Here is a 19,724-nt window from a genome sequence, read left to right on the forward strand (position 1 = left end):
CAATGCAGTTTATGGAGAACTTTTTAAGCTTGTGACATATACCCTTGGTTCTTCTCTGATTTGACTCTCAGAAATCCATTAACTTTTAAGCAGTCACTCCTCCCCATGACAGGCATCGATCATGAGGGATGATACAGGCCTCGTTGCTCCTGGAAGGGCGGCATCCCGTCATGGCGTCTCTTCCCCCTCTCTGTCCACTTCTTCAGATTTCTTTAAAACTAATTAGAAGAGTCTATAAACACGCCTGCCAATTCCCTTAACACCCTCGGAAGCACATCGGCCCGCCCTTCAGACCTGTCCTTGTTCCGTTGCTCCAAGTATTCCCTTACCTGCCTTTGTCAGTTGGCATTCTCGACAAGTTCGTCATAACTTCTCAGTGTCAACTTTTCCTCTGCTCATCGTCTGTAGTATGTGGTTCTCCTTCCTTCACTCCACTTCTGAGAGACACGTCTGTGTCTGGAGATTGTAAAGTCACCTCTGCTGGTGCTGGAACAGCTCTGTCTGCACACCGGGGTGGGCGGCTCGCTCTTGTGGGCGGATTCCTGGTTCAGCGGGGTCTCCCTGGAGCCAGTGGCCCTGTCCGAGCTGCTGCTGCCCAGCTCACTGGCAGCGGGGTCGGGGGCTGCCGGAGCAGACTCCATGTTTTTTCCCAACGTAGAGATCACTGGAGATGGCGAGCTCCGAGACTCCCTCTATTCTGTTTTCTGAGCAACTTTCTGGGACTCTCTCGGGAGCAGAACTCCTAGATGTTATTTTTTAATAACTTAAAGTTTATCAAAATTAAAATATCTTGTCTGTGATAGAGAATGAAAAAACAAGCCACAGATTAGGGGGAAATGTTTGCAAAAAATATCTGATCTAGAAGTTATATACAAAAGATACGAAAAACTCTTAAAACTTAGCAATAAGGAAATAAACAACCCAATTTAAAAAATGGGCCAGAGAGCTGAACAGATACCTCATTAAAAGAAGACATACAGGATGCTATTTGTTTTTCAGACATCCCTGCTATGAACTACCTTTGCCTTCTTTTGTTCCTCTAGAAAATCTGCCCATTATGTGAGCATTCTAGTTTGCAAACCTTGCTACCTACTTGTGTGACTGCGTGCTAAGTTGCTTCAGTGGTGTCTGACTCTTTGGGACCCCATGGACTGCAGCCCACCAGGCTCCCCCGTCCCTGGGATTCTCCAGGCAAGAACACTGAAGTGGGTTGCCATTTCCTTCTCCAGTCCATGAAAGTGAAGAGTGAAAGTGAAGTCGCTCAGTCGTGTCCGACTCTTCGCGACCCCATGGACTGCAGCCTACCAGGCTCCTCCGCCCATGGGATTTTCCAGGCAAGAGTACTGGAGTGGGTCACCATCACCTTCTCCGTGCTGTGTATCTAAATAGCCTCTAACACAAGAACACTGAGATCTCGATGATCTCACTGGTTGCACCCCTATACCCAACACACTGCCTGCCTGAGTCTCCTTGAGCCGGGAGGACACAGCCTCACTCCAGAAAGAAGACCCTCCTCTTCCTGCCCTCCCCATCCCCCCTGCTTCCTCCTTCCCCCTCCCTTCTTTCACAATGTCTCCACTTGTGTATACATCCCTGATCAATGTATTGACTGTGGCCTGGTTTTGCACTTTTTATTAACAAAATTGCACCATGTCGTCCTCTGTGACTTGCATTTCTTTGTTCATCATTTTTTGTTTTTGAGATTTATTTGCATCCACGCCCTCCTCCATGGTGCAGTCATTTTCTCCAACCAATAGCGTGTCTTGATACGAATCCGCTGCGATTTGTTCTTCCTGCTGCCGAGAGACACTAAGGCTGTTTTTCATCTTTGACTCATGGGAAAAAATGCTGCAACAACCATTCCTGTCCTTGTCTCCTGGGGCCCCGGGTGGGAGTGAGTCTCAGATATAATGGAGGCGTGGCATCGCTGGCTCAGAGGGCTGGGACCAGACTCAACTTTGTTAGAGAAGCCAGAGCTCTATTCCACAGAGATTCCATCTGAGGAAATCTCTCGGTAGTTGGAGAAGCAGAACCCAGGTCTAGTAGACTCGAGTCCTCTGGAGTCTTACAAAGGAAGTTATTGGTTTCTTCAAAGTAATTCTGCAACTTTAATAAATAGGAATCACTATAACAAGATGCCTTGGGTGTATATAGAAGGAGCTCACTTTGCAGGTTGTATTTATTAATATGGGTACTTCTAGCAAAGACTAGAATACCCCAACGAAAATCAGCTGTGATGCACTCAATTGCGATGTGTCAGAGATAATGTCAAAAAGTGAAGGCACCAGTCTATGACCTGAAAAGAAAGTCAGGGGCTTCCCTGGTGGTCCAGTGGTTGAGAATCCACCTTGCTGGCTATCCTTGGGTTGCCAGTCACTAAGCAAGAGCCAGGGCCCAGTTTGCAGATGGATCGGTCTACACATTGGATGGGTGTCCTGGCAGCTCAGTCAGCGTGAATTTGCTTGAGGGGCCATCAGAGCCCTGAGCACACTGACAAAAGTCCACTCTGGAGCGCACCAGGCTTCGGCCCAGCCGTGGGGGCCGCGGGGTGTTGTTCCACGGGGGGCTGTTGCTCTACCAGCCACCTGCCGGGACATCCTGGTGTGTGCAGGGCCCCCCTGCACCCTGCCCCTCTTCTTCCTGCAGATGGCCCAGTCCATCGTTTTACTCATAGCAGTAAAACTGGAATCTACCACTGTGATTTTTCTTCTTCTTGTTTTTGCTTATCAGGATACAAATAGGCATGCCTAGATTCATACATACACATAGAAGAGAATCAAGGCCATTGTTTATCCTGAGTGGATTTTAGACGCAACGTAAGCCAGAGGGAATTTCAGTGAAAGTGCTACAGGAGATCCACGCGGGTGTCGGTTGCCCACGTGGGTGCTGCCGCGATAACTTCCTTCATGCAAGTCACCTGCCCAGCACATGTAGAAAACGCTCTTTCCCTGCTTCCATTTCCTGATGGATGCGCCTAACAGCTAATTTGTGAAACACTGTCATCAGCGCTGCTTAATACATTTTTACAACCCACTGAGTGAGGAAGAAAGGATTATTTCCCTTTATGGAGGAGGATGAAACCGAAGCCCAGAGAGGTCGACAGACTTACCCAGAGTCACACAGCAGAGCCTCTGCTCCCCTCCCACACCACGTGGGCTGGGTCGCCCCATCTTTGATGTCCACCCGTGCACCTTCAGAGTCCACATGTGGCCACTGCAGAGCTGCTCCCTGTCCAGGGCCTGCCTCTGCCCAAAGTGACGGGTAGAACTGGCCCCCACAGAGCGTGACGCCCCCCAGCCCTATAAGGGGCCCGACCCCAACAGTGTCCTCAAGGGGCTCACTGCTACTTCCCGGAAAACCATTCGCATCCCAAGGGTGACATGACTGCAGCTTCCCCACCTTGCTCTGATTTCAGGTCTCTGCTCTGGAGCTGAAGGTAAATATCCTGAGAAAGCCCAGTTTCCACCACGCTGTCTCCAGAGATCTGTGTACGTTCAAGATAAGGTGAGTCTTCAGTTATTTCTGTGATACTAATTGTTGGTATTCACCCTCAAACACATCCCTGTGAGCCCCCCACACCCCACCCAGCTTCCTCCTGCACTGATTAAAATAAACCCCCTTGCTTAGGAAGCCACCAGCACTGTAGCATTTATAGTCATTTTTCTTCCCCTAGAAAACCTAATTTCCAGACTGCGTGCCTCGCCCCAGCAGGCCTCTGTGTGGCTTAGACAAATAATGCAAAGTCTCCAACAACCCCTGCCAAGAGCGTGCTTCTACCACCGGCCTCCGTTTCACTGGCTTCGCTCGGCTTTGGTTTTCTTTTCCTTCTTCTTTTTTTCAATCCAACGAATCATTTCGGGGTGGTTTGGTGCTCCCTTCCCCCACTCTCCACCTTGAGTTGTGCACAGATTCTAAACTGTGAGCGACTCCTGCCCTAACTACTTAGGAAAAACACGAAACCTCCCCGCCGCTTTGAAGTCTGCCAGACGACAAAGGGGGAGAGTGGCTCTGGGCCTCTGTAAGCCTCGGTTTGTCACTAAGTTATGACACCCAGCGGAGCGGACTGACAGCGCGATCAATCTCTCCCTGAGCGCGGTGGGGACTTGCCTGCCCCCCACCGAGTCGCTGCAGTTTAATTAGCTTTTTTCACACCACCGCCGTGTACATCTGCAGCTTCAGCAAGAAAAAGAGACGGGAGAGGGTTCACTGGAAAGTAGGGGACCTTGGGGGAAAAAAGTTCAGATTGCGGGGGAGAAAAAAGACGTCCGCAAGAAGAAACATCAGAGACCTTTGTAGTTTGGGCGTCAGAAGTGATGGCTGAGATGCACAGCCCGGGGTACCCCGCGTTGCGAGAGGCGGACCCTAACGACAGCTCCTCGAAGCTCTTTAGGGAGGAGGTGTCCGATGCCGTTCACAGGGCTCCCCTTCTTCGGGGGCTGGTCCACACGGTCCGTTTCTTCTCCAGCCCTCCCCTCCCCGCCCGCCACCAGGCAGAGGCTCCTGGAGCCCCAGCCTTCGCCTCGCCCGCCGGGACTCAGGAGGCCAGCCTTGGACGGTGGCCGAGTTTTGCAACACTTCGCGTGAATTCTTCCGGCCGAGGGGTGACCCCGGGTGAAAAGCTTGTTCCTCTGTTCATTTCGCGGGCATGAATGATGCCAAGCTAAGGAGGAAGCCAGGAAGGTGGCCGAGGAAGCGGGGAGCAATCGCCGGGGACCCCGGGGCTGAGACCATCCAGGCCGGCGTCAGACGCGGAGGAACACTTGTCTCGGCCCTGGAGGGAGACGGCACGATGACCCCCCAGCCCGTTCCCATCCAGGGGGGAGGTTCGGGAGGCTGGCTGGGCCATCGGCAAAGCCCTCCGCCCGTGGAGGGGGCGGAGAGCCAGCGGCTTTCCAGGCTCAGGCCGAGGTGGATCAGGGGGCGGGCACTTTCCTCCCAGGGTGGTCTTTCCTTGCCGGGCAGGGCGTGGGGTGAGGTGGCTCCCGGCTCCCTTGTCACCACTCAGGATCCTTTGTTTTGGTCACGGGCTTGTGCTGCCCCAGGGAGGGGAGGGAGGGACGCATCTGAGCGGGCTGAGCCCATCTGCAGGGCTCCCCAGGAGGGCCGTCCACACGTCTGGGCTGGGCTTCAGCAAGAGCCTCCCCCGCTTTCCCTGTCCCTGCTCTAACTCCTATAGTGGACCGCAGCAGCACCAGGCTCTGAGCAGACCTTGGCCCAGCCTGCAGCATCTCCTGCCCCACCTCGGTCCCGGGGTCAGTGCTGAAAAGAACGGAGCTTAGCAGGTTCCGAAAAGACAGAGACATATTAACAAATGCAGACTGCCAAGGGAAAGAAGCCAGTCTGAAAATGCTGCCCACTGTATGATTCCAACTCCATGACGTTCTGGAAAAGGCCAGACTATGGAAGCTTCCCTGGTGGCTCAGCGGTAGAAGAACCCGACTGCCAATGCAGGAGACGTGGGTCAGGAAGATCCCCTGGAAAAGGGCATGGCAACCCACTCCGGTATTCTTGCCTGGAGAATCCCATAGACAGAGGAGCCTGGCGGGCTACAGTCCATGGGGCCGCAAAGAGCTGTACACGACTGAGCTACTTTCGCTGACATAGAGCCACACTTGACACACTTACTTTCTTTCTCTTTCTCTCACACTCACACACACAGCCCCCCCCCCCCAATTCCAGGTTTCCAGGGAGAGCACAAACATGGTGTCAGGTGAGAGCCCAACTTTGCGGAGTTGGTTTTTGTAAACTGTGTGAAAAATATCAAGGTTAATCTTGTTCTGTATGTTTGTCCAACGGACCCAGCCCTGTTTGAGAATGTTATCCCTTCTGCATTGCTCTACGGTGCCACCTTGATGGGCGGTCAGGTTTTCAGAGATGTGGGCATCTGTTTCTGGACTCTCTGTTGTTAATTTGCTCCGTCTGCCTCAATCTCACCATCACCAGTGTCTTGTCTTCATGTTTGGTAGAGCAGGTGCTTCCTCTGTGTCATTCTTTTCTAAGGTAGTCTTGACTATTCATGGCTGTTTGTATTTCAGTATAAATTTGAGGATCATCTTGTCAATACACACACACACACAAAAAATATCTGTTGAGGTTTAGATTGGGATTTCATTGAATCTAGAGCTTAATTTCCGGAGAATTGACATTTTTATAGTATTGACTCTTCAGTATATGAATATAGTATCAGTCAGTTCAGTTGCTCAGTCTTGTCCAACTCTTTGTGACCCCATGGGCTGCAACACACCGCTTCCCCGCCCATCACCAACTCCCGGAGCTTGCTCAAACTCATGTCCATCGAGTCGGTGATGCCATCCAACCATCTCATTTCCCGTCGTCCCCTTCTCCTCCTGCCCTCAATCTTTCCCAGCATCAGGGTCTTTTCCAGTGAGTCAGTTCTTCACATCAGGTGGCCAAAATATTGGAGTTTCAGCTTCAGCCTCAGTCTTTCCAGTGAATATTCAGGACTGATTTCCTTCAGGATTGACTGGTTTGATCTCCTTGCAGTCCAAGGAACTAGCATATTTTTCCTTATAGTAAGTCCTCTTCAATTTCCCTCAGTAACCCTTTTGTAACTTTTTAAGTTGTCTTGAATACTTTTACTAGTTTTAGCTCTAACTAAATATTTAATGATTTTATATTTTGTTGAATGTGTAATTAAATTTTTTATTGCATTTTTAATAAAATAAAATTTTTTTAAATTATTAATTAAGACTTTTATTTTCCAGTTGTTAGAAGTTCCAATTGTTATAGAAATATAATTGATTTTGTATATTGGTTTCATATATTCAAATATTTCCCCAATTCCCTTATTATTTATTACTATTTTATTAGTTGTTAATAGTTTGTTAATATTTTTTAAGATTTTCTGCATATACAATTTTATTTACTGTTTGTACATATTCATGCTTATACCACTATTTCTTTTTTACTATTTTATTGTTTATTTATTTATGGCTGCCCTGGGTCTTAGTTGCCGGATCTTCCGTTTTCACTGCAGCAAGTGGGATCTAGTTTCCTGAGCGGGGACGGACCCTTGGCCCCCTGCATCGGGAGCGCTGAGACTTCGTCACGACCACCAGGGAAGTCCCCCATTACTTCTTTTTCTGGCCTGTTACCAGTTTTTCCAGTATAATGCTGAATAGAACGTTGGTACCACTTACTGATGTCTCTTTCCTAATCTCAGTTGGTGATTTTAATATTTCACTGTTAAAGATTATATTTGTGACAAGTTGTCAATTTTTTTAATTTTATTTTTGTAAATACCACTTTTACCAGGTTAAGGAAGTTCTCCTTCTATCCCTAGTTTATGAAGACTTTTATGTTTTTAACCGTAAATGGTTACACGTATGTGTGTGTGTGCGTGTGTGTGTGTCTGTGTCTGTATGATCAGTGGCTCAGTTGTGTCCAACTCTTTGCGGCCCTATGGACTGTAGCCCACCAGCCTCCTCTGTCCATGAGATTTCCCAGACAAGAACACTGGAGTAGGTAGCCATCAGATTTTCTGCATCTATTGAGACAATAGTAAATTTTTCTCATTTATTTTGCTAGTATTTAAATCACAGTGATGAATTTTCTAATATCAAATGAACCTAACCCTACTGGAATTAGTTCAACTTGGTTGTCATATGTTATCTTTTTTTATATCTCAGCATTTGGCTTTCCAACCTTGTGTTCAGAATTTGCATCTTTATTCATTAGATACATAGACCTGTAATTTTCCTTTCAGGTTTTGGTGTCAAGGATATGCTGTCCTCATAAACTGAGTTGAAAAACATTATATTTTTCTCATTTACTGGAGGAGTTTATATAAAATTGGTGTTATCCCTCCCTCAAATCTTTGAAAGAATTTGCTAGTGAAGCCTTCTCAACCCGGATCTTTGATTGTGAAAACTTTTAAATCACAGATTAATTTTTTAAAGTTAATTTAGGACTGTTCACATTTCTCAATTCTTCTAGTGTCTGTTTTGGTAAGTTAAATTTTTCTAAAATCTTGTCCACTACATTTGAATTTATTGGCATGAAATTCTTTATAATATCTCCTCTTGTTAAAAATACAGTGACGTCTTCCTTTAAATTTATTTCCTGATACTAGAGCCCAATATTTGTGCCTTTTCTTTTTTATTTGATTAATTTTACCAGGGAATTACTCTTAGAAGGGAACGACAGAGAACGAGATGGTTGGATGGCATCACCAACTTGATGGACACGAATTTGAGCAAGCTCTGGGAGATGGAGAAGGACGGGGAAGCCTGGCATGTTGCAGTCCATGGGGTCACAAAGAGTCGGACACGACTGAGCGACGGAACAACAACAGTCTTTTTAAAGAGTCATCTTTGGCTTTATCGAGTCTCTATTTTATGTTTGGTTTCTACTTCCTTGTTGTTGTTTAGACCCTAACTTGTGTCTGACTCTTTTGAGGCCATTTCCTTCTCCGGGAGATCTTCCTAACACAGGGATTGAACCCATGTCTCCTGCATTGGCAGGCGAGTTCTTTACCACTGAGCCACCAGGGAAGCCCTTCTGTTTCATTAATTTCTGAAAACAGCTTTATTTCTTGTTACCTTCTACTTTCCGCCCTAGCAGAGCAAGCGGTCTTTGCCTGCAGTCTTCTTATCATCTTGATATCTTTCTCCAGCAGCCAGCGCATAGTAGGTGCTGCACGAAGATGCAGAATCATCACCGTTTCCAAGAAAAGCAAACGAAGCCCAGGGAGCTGAGACGGCCGGCTCAGGTCAGCCTGGGTCAGCCGGGCTCAGAGCCAGGCCCCCCCGACGCGCGCCGCCGCCAGCGCCGCCTCCACCGGCAGTGTGCGCGCTGGGCGCTGCGCTACCTGCCACCACCACGCGGCTCTCCAGGGCCCCACTCCCCTCTGCCCTCCTCCCTCCAGCGAGGCTGACCCATCCACATCCAGGGAAGCTCCCGGACTCCACTGTGGTTGGAGCTGGCCGCCGCCCTCTGCTCAGATGGCCATGGCCACGCTCACCGAGATAAGGCCTCCCTGCCCTCCAGAGCGACGGCTGAGCGGGGCGGAGAGCTCCAGAGGACACCCGCTGGCCCGAGGCGTTGCCCTCGAAGGGAAGATGCTACAGCACAAAACGGTCTGCTCTTCGCAGGACGTTTTTCTGGAGAGCCTCAGGTCTCAAAAGGGAGCCACTTAGACAGTCTGAAAGAAGGCTTTTGTGGGTTTTTTTGTGTTTCTTGTCTTTTTTAACCTTCTGCTTCTGACTCTGCCCGTGGGCGTCTCTCACTCACCCCTGGAGCTTTCTTTCCAACAGGTCATTTGTGGAGTCAGTGCTGCCCTCCCTGTTCTGACCGGTGGGAGAGCCGGCTGCCCCGTCTAATGAGGGCCCCCAGGCCCCGCTGGCCTCATTCTTGATACCCGAGGAGAGGATGAGCCGGCGAGCGGCAATTGGATCAGAAGGGCCACTGCTCAGACATCACAGTCGTGCTCAAAGAGCCAGGGAGCGGAAGAAAGAACAGACCCAGCACAGAAGTGCTCGCCGTACAGGCGAGGGACCAGCACCGCCAACAAGGTCAGTGGGGAGGGGAAAAGTTTTTTTTTGAAAGGAATGGCCCAGAGAAAAAAAGAAAAACCTCAAAAAGGGGGCCGAGGACTCGGAGTAGGGCCTGCTGGTTGATTCCTGGCACATTTTCCTTGATATCTTCCCAGGAAGCACAATTTCTACCAGACTTCAATGCTCTGGAAAAGTGTGTGCGACCGTTTAGAAGGAGGCTCAGCCGCTGTGAGTCACCGTCCTCGGCTCCGCGTGTGTTTGCTTTCACCGCCGGCTTCCTGCGGGACCACATGAATGGCGCCTTTCTGGTTCTGTGGCCTCTGCTGGGGTGGGGCGGGCTGGGGGCGCCCGGCCAGCCCGTTTCAAGGGAGCCGCTGAGAGCGGACCAGGCGGACCTGCGCTGCCTTGGCCTCGACGTCGAAGAGAACCAGGGCGGGTCTAGCTGCTGCTAAACCCTGGGGCTTTGGGCAATTTCCTTAAGCACGCTGCGCTGCCGGGTCTTTAACTCCAAAAGCGGGATAAAATCAGCTCCTGTGCGGAAGTGTTCGACAGTGACGACGCTCAGCCTGCTCGTCACAGGGGCTCCCGAGGTCGTTTTCACTCTTCTTTTCCCCGGTGATTATTTATCTCTGATAATGGGAATGTTAACATCGATCCTCTCAAATCCTGGGCCTCTGAGCTGATGGAACAGGCTCTCTAAGTCTGCTTCCCGGGCTCTTCGTGGGATAGACAGCCTTAGGCCTCAGGGTGCTGCTGAATTCTGCTTTCTCCCTGTGTGGATGGTCTGTGGCAAATATTCCAACCTGATTTCCTCTTTAAAGAAAGATTTTCTGTTGTTGCTGTTGTGTGCCACTTTTATTTATTTATTTTTATTTTTATTTTTATTTTTATTTTTTCCACTTTTAAAGTCTTTATTGAATTTGTTACAATATCGCTTCTGTTTCATGGGGCGTTTTTTGGCATATGGGGTCTTAGCTCCCCGACCAGGGATCGAACCTGCAATCGGAAGGTGGAGACGTAACCTCTGAGGCCCCAGGGAAGCCCCTGATCTGACTTCCTCTTGACACCCAGAGAACTTTAGAATCATCCCTCTGTAGCGTCCCTTCTTCATTCATACTTTATATAATGTAGCTCATCTGAGCGTCACCCTAAAAAATGCTTGCAAGATGGAGCTGCCCACCCATCTTGGCACCTGGTTTGCTGAGCACCTGCTGTGGGCCAGCCCTTTCTACGCTCTCACTCTATTCGGGGTTTAACCTGGCAGCAGCATTCCTGGCCTGTTCTCCCTACCCACACCCTGCTCCAAACATACCCCCAACTTACTTAACGTAGTTATTTATTGTTCGGTGTCGGTGTCCCCTGCCCACCCCTGCCCCGGGGGTCAGGAGAGGGGAGGGGCGGACTGAGTCTGGGGTCAGCAGATGGAAGCTTTAATTTATAGGATGGAACAGCAACCAAGTCCTACTGTGTCGTTCAGGGAACTATAATATATATTCAATATCCTCCGATATACCATAATGGAAAAGAATGCTTTTAAAAAGGAACGCAATATATGTATAACTGAATCACTCTGCTGTACAGCAGAGACTAACACAACTTTGTAATCAGCTGTGTGGCAGTGGTTTAGTCACTAAGCTGTGTCGGACTCATCGCAACCCCGTGGACTGTAGCCCGCGAGGCTCCTCTGTCCACGGGATTCTCCAGGCAAGAATACTGGAGTGGGCTGCCATTTCCTCCTCCAGGGGATCTTTCCGACCCAGGGATTGAACCCAGGTCTCTAGCATTGCAGGCAGTTTCTTTGACATCCAAGCCACCAGGGAAGCCCTTATACTTTAATAAAAATAAATAAATATACTTCAACGTACAGCAGAAACTAACACAATATTGTAATGCAATTATACCCCAATCAAGCAATCAATAGATAAATAAATAAATTAAAAGAATGTAATTTACAAGGGTGGGCTAATTTTTCAAAGGCAGCTTTAATTTTAGAATAGTTTTAGATTCACAGCAAAGTTGCAAAGCTTGTACCGAGAGGCCCTGCACACCCACACCCAGTTTCTCCTACTGGTAACTTCTTACGTAGCCACGTACTTTTGCCACAACTAGGGAAACAGTGGTACTTTGCTATTAACGAAACTGCAGATTTTATCCAGATTTCACTAATTTTTCCAAACATCTGGCCTCTGTTCCAGGGATCCATCCAGGATCCCACGTTGCATTTAGCCATGAGGCATCCTTTCTCGGACTTTCCTGGGTCTTGGTGACCTTGACAGTTCTGAGGCATGTTGGTCCCTCTGTGTAGGTTTACCTGATGTTTCTCTCTTGGTGAGACAGGGGTGATGGGTTTTGGAAGGAAGACCATGGGGGCAAAGTGCGGTCATACCAAAGGCTGTGCCATCAACAGGAGTTGGCACTGATGAGGTTGACCTTGGGACCCTGGCCGGAGGAGACTTGCTACCATAAAGCTACATTTTTTTTTCTCTGTCCTCATAGTCTAGTCGTTGGAAGTAGGTCACTAAACATAGCTGTTACGGGTCACATATGTTCTCCCAAAAGTTCTATGCTGAGGCCCTAACCTGTAGTACTTCAGCATATAACTGTATTTGGAGATGAGGTCTTGAGAGTCTATTTAGTTAAAATCAGGTCTTCAGGGTGGGCCTTAATCTCATAAAACTTGTGTCCTTGCAAGCAGAGGACATCTGGGCGAGACATACATGCAGAAAGAGAAAAGACCAAGCGAGGACACAGCGCGAAGGCAGGGAGAGGGGTCCCCGAGAAACCAAACCTTGACCTTGGACTTCCAGCCTCCCTCACAGCTCAGTCGGTAGAAAATCTGCCTGCAGTGCAGGAGACCTGGGTTCGATTCCTGGGTCAGGCAGATGCCCTGGAGAAGGAAATGGCAATCCACTCCAGTATTCTTGCCTGGAAAATCCTGTGGACCGAGGAGCCTGGCAGAGTACAGTCCACAGGGTCGCAAAGGGTCAGACACGACTTAGTGACTAAACCACCACCACCATTGCTTAAGCCACTCGGGCCTTTCCAAGTGGCACTAGTGGTAAAGAACCCGCCTGCCAAGGCAGGAGACATAAGAGATGTGATTTGATCCCTGGGTCAGGAAGATCCCCTGGAGGAGAGCCTGGCAACTCACTTCAGTATTCTTGCCTCAAGAATCCAATGGACAGAGGAGCCTGGCGGACTCCAGTCCATGGGGTTGCAAAGGGTCAGACATGACTGAAGCAGCTTAGCCCGCATGCACGCAAGCCGCTCAGTCTGTGGCGTCTTGTCACAGCAGCCCTAGAAAATGAGTGTAACAGCTTCCACCTTCTGACGGACATGGAAGAGTCATGTGCACATTCTAAGAAAGGTCTCTAAGGGAGACGATATGCCTTTCCCTTTGTCTTTTCAGCTCTCTGCCGGCTGAAGATGGACGTGATGGCAGACACTCAGCAACCATTTTAACCATGAGGTAAAACTGTGTGTTGAGGATGGTGAACAATAAAATAGGAGACTTGACTATCTTAAAGCTCCTACTGGGGCTTGTACAGGAGAGAAATAAGCTATCTACCTCATTAACTCACTGTTCCTCTGGGTTTTCTCTCTACACAGCTGAGTCCGATGCTGTGTGTGTACTAGGAACTAAGAGGAGATCAGTCGGCTTAGAGGGCAGAGTCTGGTCCGTTCCTCTCCCACTTCACGGACAAAGCAACTGAGAGCCAGAAGTTCATCACCTTGAGCTCAGACTAGAAGGCTGATGGGCTTCCAACAAAAGTTGCCTTTGATGCTGCTGGCACACTCCATGGCACTGCGCTCTCTGCCCGACAGTTGTCAGCGGCTCACATCCTCCCAACACCATGAGACAGAAATAGCATCACACTGTTCGGCAGAGGAGAACCTGGAGGCTTAGCCCAAAGTCACAGAGCCGACTGGTGACTGGGCAGGGAACTGGGACCTGGGCCTGCCTGATTTCAAAGCCCCTTCTTTTCCTTCTCTCCCAAGTCTAGGGGAATTCTACTCTGCCGGTCCTCAGAATCAACCCAGATGTTTACGTTTAGTGAGTCTCAAAAGGAAAAAGGGAGTTTGAAAGCTTATTATTCTCAATTTTGTTATTTGTCAATCCAAGTCTGGGGAGTCATGATAGACAAGGGCAGTTGCTTTGGCTTTTGTTTTCTGGATTTCTTCCTTAAAAATAGTTGTGATGCTATGCATTTAGAGCCTACATGTTTCCAGCCTCCTGGGTCTAATGGGTACATCTATGAGATAGAAGTGTGCATTAGTCAGGGTTCTCCAGAGAAACAGAACCAAGGGGGTGGATAGATAGATAGGTAGATAGAAGGTAGAATAGGTAGATAGAAGGCAGACAGGTAAGACAGACAGATGGATGGACAGATAGATAGATGATAGAAAGAGGGAATAGGTAGGTAGAAGATGGATGGAAAGGGAGACAGATGATAGACAGATAGGTAAATAGACCCATAGATAGTTTGATTATGGCTGTTGTTGTTCAGTCGCTCAATTCTCTCTCTTTTGGGACCCCGTGGACTGTAGCCCACCAGGCTCCTCTGTCCATGGGATTTCCCAGGCAAGAATACCGGAGTGGGTTGCCATTCCCTTCTCCAGGGGATCTTCCTGACCCAGGGATCAAACCTGGGTCTCTTGCATTGCAGGCAGATTCTTTACTGCTGAGCCACCAGGGAAGCCCAAATTGATAGATAGGGGTTTATGATCGGAATTAGCTCTCGCATTTGTGGAGGCCTAGAAGTCCCACAGTCTGGCAGCTGCAAGCTGGAGAACCAAGAAAGCTAGTGGTGTGATGCAATCCACGTCCAAAGGAGCTGAGAACTGGGGTGGGGCGGACAGATGGTGTGATCTGAGCCTGAAAGCCTGTGTCTGAGGGCAGGAGAAGACGGCTGTTAAGAGAGAAGGAGAATTTGCCTTTCTCCATCTAGTTCCATCGGGGACCTCAGTGGGTTAGGTCCATCCACCTGGGTGAGGGCAGTCTTCTTCATCAAGTGGATTCAAACGCTCATCTCTCCCGGAAACGCCCTCACACACACAGCTGATGTTTCCCCAGCTCTCTCGGTGTCTCCTAACACAGTCGACACACAAAATTAACCATCACAAGATGCATCGGGGAAGGGGGATTTTCGTACAAAGTCAAGTCATGGATTTCTGTGCCCGAGATGCACACCAGCAGCAGGACAGCAGGGCGTGCCGCCACGAGCAGGGTACCCAGCCCTGGGGAAAGGCCGGGTCAGGGTGACCAGGACTCCCCGGGACGAGTCGCTCTGAACACGGAGCAAGGTCGGGCCGACCGAGGTCTTAGGAGAGACGCCTAGGCAAGCGGCGTGCTCCCTCCCTGGAGCCGTTCATCGCTCACTCACAGCGCAGGGAGCCTGGATGCCACACAGGGTGCCCCCTGGGTACCAGGGACAGGAAAAAGATAAGGGAGACGTCGCGGCAAACCACGGCATGACAGTGTGGGGTGCTCAGGGCGAGGAGGGATGAGGATGCTCTGGAGAGTGGGGAGGGAACCTTTCTTTAAAAAGCAAACTCTTAAAAGAGGGAGAGGAGTCTGGGCAGAGGGCCAGCCTGTGCCAAGCTGGAGTGGCCGGCTGCGGACGGGCGGCGCGAGGAGGCTGGAGGCCCGCTGTGGGGCTGTGATGCGGGCCTCGGGGGTGCTGGCGGGCTGCCTCCCGGGCCCGTGCCCCATCCACCTGTGCCGGGCTAAGACTCTCACTGGGTCCGCCCCAGCTGGGCTGAGGAGGTCTCGGGACGCAGCTCGTCTTCCCAGAGTCAGCACTTCCCATTCCCGGCCCTGGATCAAAGCGAGCCCGCCCCCACCTCGCGGGAACACTTTGTTTATTTCCCGATTTCCTGACGGCCCACGTTCTCCTCCTCGCTCCTTGGGCCTCTCTCCCAACAGCCCCTTCTCCCCATCCTGCTGGGTTGGGAGGAAAAGATGCTGACCTTCCAGCCCAGATGGTGACCCCTGGGCAGCTCCTGGCTCCTCAAGCTGGTGGGAGCCTGGCCAGGCCCAAGATCCCAATCAAGCCAGACCCGGTGGCCACAGGAGGTCCCCAAGGACCCGTGGGCGCTGGGGTCTCTTTGTTCTTTGAGCCCCCCTCCCAAGCTGGAGGAGGCAGTTCTAAGCCAGCTGTGCCCTCTTCCCTCCCTTTCGGAAAAAAAAAAAAAAAAACCTCATTTTTTTCTAATTATGAGTGATGCACAAGAAATGTGGATGATACAGAACATTTAAAAATTAAGTGGGTTCGATCCCTGGATCAAAAAGATCCCCTGGAGGAGGGCATGGCCACCCACTCCAGTATTCTTGCCTGGAGAATCCCATGGACAGAGGCCTGGTGGGTGCTACAGTCCATGGGGTTGCAGAGTGACTTAGCACACAAAAATTAAGGCAAAAATTACTGATGATGCCTCACCCTAGGAGGAGAATGAGCAGCATTCTATGCATACTCTCTTCTTTCTCTCTCAGCGTCTTTGCAGGGAAGTAGACATGGGAATGTGTTTTATTATTGATAAATGTACGCATACAGCTGTACAACACATATTCATAATATAATATAAGTGATACTAAATATTACAAAATCTGTTCGCTCGAACGTGCTTCTTGTGTAAGCAGTTTTCCTTTCTCGGCTAACAGCGCATCACAAGACAGCTGGTGTGAAGAGACGGGCCGCAGCAGAGAAGCAGGTGCTGGTCTGTAGGCCCAGCTCCTGACCTCACCGAGAGCCCAGCTCACTTCGTGCTGCAGGAGGTGCCTGCGAAGTGTCCCAGCGCAGCCTCAGACCTGCAGGAGGGAGCGCAGAGGGGTGTCGGGGTTCTCTTCCTCTGGCAACAGTGCAGCTTCAGTCCATTTCCTCCCGGCGCTAGAAGGCCGCTGATCCCCCGGGGTGTGTGGTTTGGGTCAGGCTTGCCTGGTAGGCTCAAGAACCCCCCGCCTCCCGACCAAGCCTGTCCCGGGGAGGCAGCTGACGTGTTGTATTCCAGAACTGGGAAGAAAGAGTTCTTCTCGTAAGAGCTCGTTGGGAGCACCGCAGCCGTCGAGGTGCAGCCCGGAGCAGCAGCCAGGTGGACGGAGCGGCGTGGATGGAGGCGGAGCGCCGGGGGCGGAGACGGGGGGCGCCGGGGGCGGAGACGGGGGGCGCCGGGGGCCGCGGGGAGGAGGGCCTGCGGACGTTGCTTCGGGCCCCGGGCTGGGAAGCCGCGCCTCCACAGGGGAGCGGCCAGGGCTCCAAGACCCCGAGGTAGCGTTCTATCCAGCGGGCCTCGGTCCACAGCACACGGGCCCTCCAGTGGGAGCGTCCCACCGCCATTGGCTCCATCACCAGCCTGCCCCCGGGTGGGGGACGCTGCCGGGGCATTGCTGAGCCGCGATGGCTCCTAGATAAGGAGTCGTGTCCTCCTCTGCGTCTCTCCCTCAGCGTTTCTGAGGAGCTCGAAGGATGTGAGCGGTCCAGCCATGGGCTGAGGGAAGTCTGTACCACTGGGCTGTGTCCAGGCGCAGACTGGTGGATGGGCATTGGCAGCCTTCACCTGCCCCGTCCTGCCTGCCGCACTTCAGAGATGGAATACGAAGGGGATCTGGAAACCAGTCTTTACAGGCAGAGCAATAAAGCTCCAGCTTCTCCCCAAGGATCCTGTTGGACCTGCCTTTTGGCAAGATGTCATAGGAACCACAGATAAGAGTGAGCAACCTAGATGTCCATCAACAGATGAACGGATAAAGAAGTCGTGGTACATGTATACAATGGAATAGTACTCAGCCATAAAAAGGAGCAAATTTGAGTCAGTTCTAGTGAGGTGGAAGAACCTCGAGCCTGCCATACAAAGTGAAGTAAGTCAGAAAGAGAAAAACAAATATTGCGTATTAACACATATATGTGGAATCTAGAAAAACGGTCCTGAGGAGCCTATTTGCAGCACAGCAATAGAGACATAGGCATAGAGAGCAGACTTGTGGGCACCGAGGGGGAGGGAGAGGGTGGGGGCGTTGGGAGAGTAGCGCTGAAGCACATCCGTCACCGTGTGTAAAATAGGTGGCTGATGGGAACTGGAAGTTGCTGTATAACACAGGGAGCTCAACCACGGACTACGTGGAGGGGTGGGATGCGGTGGGAGGGAGGTGCAACAGGGAGGCAACATACGTGTACCTATGACTGAGTCATGTTGACGTACGGCAGAAACCAGCACAACATGGTAAAGCAATGATCCTCCAATTAAAAACAAGTAAATTTTAAAAAACAGTGAGTGATGACAAAGAAAGAATATGATGAACCAACACACCTTGGGGGGAAAAAGGGGGACCAGAATGAGTGTGTCAAGATCAAGTCTCGAGCTGTAGAGGTCTCTGTGTCTGGAGACCATTGCAATCACCACCAAGACCATTTTTTTGGCCACTAAATGGGGGCAGCTGGTGAGTCTGAGGGTAAAGATGATACTGAGGTTGAGCTTCCTACGGAGCATCCACACTGAGCGTGGCCATCACCGGAATGTCATAGGTCAGGAAACCCCAGTCAAGTTCTGATCCTATTGTTTTCCAGGTATGCGACCCTAGACAAGTCACTTCCTTTTTGTGAGAGTCAGTTTCCTAATTCATGCAACAAAGAGATTGAGTTAGTTCATTCCTGAGGGTTCTGGCTTAAGAATTCAAGTTGCCTTTCTTCTAGAACTTGTAATTCAATCTGTAAAATATGACACCCACCAAGAAGAGACCAAGTATTTTCATGAACCTTGAACTTCAGTCCCCACATCTTCCTACAGGACTGACATACCATCTTCAATCAACACCATGTACCAGGATTTATCTTCCTGAGACTATGGCTCGTGATGATTCTGACACTTCAGCTTCTCCTGAATGCCTACTGTTCTTGCCTCCCCAACCACCTCGATGAGCTTCTTTGATGCACTGTTCCCTGCCAGCTCTACCTGCCAGGAGTTCATCGTGTGGCAGGAGCTAGGAAGGCCCTCCAACCCCCTGGACTCTGTCTGCATCCCATCTCAGGTGTGCCTGTTCTAATTTGTTGTTGTTCAGTCGCTAAGTCATTTCTGACTCTGAGACCCCATGGACTGTAGCCCACCAGGCTTTCCTGTCCTCCACTGTCTCTGGGAGTCTGCTCAAATTCATGTCCATTCAGTCAGTGATACTATCTAACCATCTCATCCTCTGCTGCCCCCTTCGCCTCCTGCCCTCAGTCTTTCCCAGCATCAGGGTCTTTTCCAGTGAGTTGGCTCTTCTCATCAGGTGGTCGAAGTATTGGAGCTTCAGCTTCAGCATCAGCCCTTCCAGTGAATCAGTCCTGTTCTAATGACCACCCTTAATGGTCCAGTTCCCTCTACATCATCCCAAAGGTTTGCCACCCTCAGCTTTCCATCTTTAGGGATGGAGCAGTTGGGGGGGGGGGTGGGCAATTTCCCTTCTGGAAGGCCCTTCCCCTCCCCAGAGATGTGTTTGAAAGGTGTTTTCATGTTGACTTGAACTCTGGGTCTCTGTACCACTTCCCTCTTGGCATTAATCCACACACTAGGAAGAATGCTAATACCCCACGCACGCGACGAGCCCCCTAAATGCTGGAACCCAGCGTTTGTGTATCTTCAGGGCTTCCCTTCTCGAAGCAAAGTAGCCCCGGCACCTTCAGCTGTCCTTCGCTCAGAGAGTTTCCAGTGCTCTCCCCGTGCCTGCTGATGCCCAGCAGTGTGCTCCAGGCTCCGCACGTCCCTCCGCGAGTGTTTCCCGGGATCCAGGTCAGCGCCCCGGCTGCGGCTGGCCTGAGCCGGGCGGGCTCTGCTGCGTTTGACGCCGGCTGAGGTTGCCTTTGCCTCCTGGCAGCCCCGTCACACCGTCGTCCCGCACGGATCTGCAAACAGCTGAACCCCGACAGCAGGTCTTTCCTGCGTGTGCTCTTGTCCATCCTTCTGTGTTTGGGTGGCGGATGTTTGTGGGCCCGAGGATGCGGTCGTCTACATGTCTGCCCACGAGTGCCTCTGTCCTGCTCGGCTGAGCTTCTTTAGAATCCCACGTCGGTTGTCCAACGGTCCCTCTGGCTTTGGATCAACAGCCACGCTTTCTAGAGCTTGATCCAAGTCATTGATTAAAATTGCTGAGTAGAACTGGACCGACGATACAGCCCTGTGCTACCGGAAATCTTTCCTGGGGTTAGAGATCACACAGGGATCGTCCAGCTGCCAAAC

General features: G+C 50.7%; 1 long non-coding RNA gene across 1 annotated transcript in view; it reads left to right on the forward strand.

The window, feature by feature from the left end:
• LOC145542290 (uncharacterized) overlaps positions 1 to 13,606 on the forward strand; it is a 44,216-nt gene extending 30,610 nt beyond the window's left edge. The window contains exons 4-9 of the long non-coding RNA XR_014079749.1: positions 3,416 to 3,504; positions 6,971 to 8,483; positions 8,639 to 9,136; positions 9,276 to 9,533; positions 12,925 to 12,984; positions 13,125 to 13,606. This is a non-coding gene — a long non-coding RNA (uncharacterized LOC145542290). The remainder of the gene's footprint in view (positions 1 to 3,415; positions 3,505 to 6,970; positions 8,484 to 8,638; positions 9,137 to 9,275; positions 9,534 to 12,924; positions 12,985 to 13,124) is intronic.
• The last annotated feature ends 6,118 nt before the right edge of the window (positions 13,607 to 19,724 follow it).

Source organism: Giraffa tippelskirchi, chromosome 3, assembly GCF_054371585.1.
Source record: "Giraffa tippelskirchi isolate mGirTip1 chromosome 3, T2T-mGirTip1v1.2.pri, whole genome shotgun sequence".
Classification (NCBI taxonomy): Eukaryota; Metazoa; Chordata; class Mammalia; order Artiodactyla; family Giraffidae; genus Giraffa; species Giraffa tippelskirchi.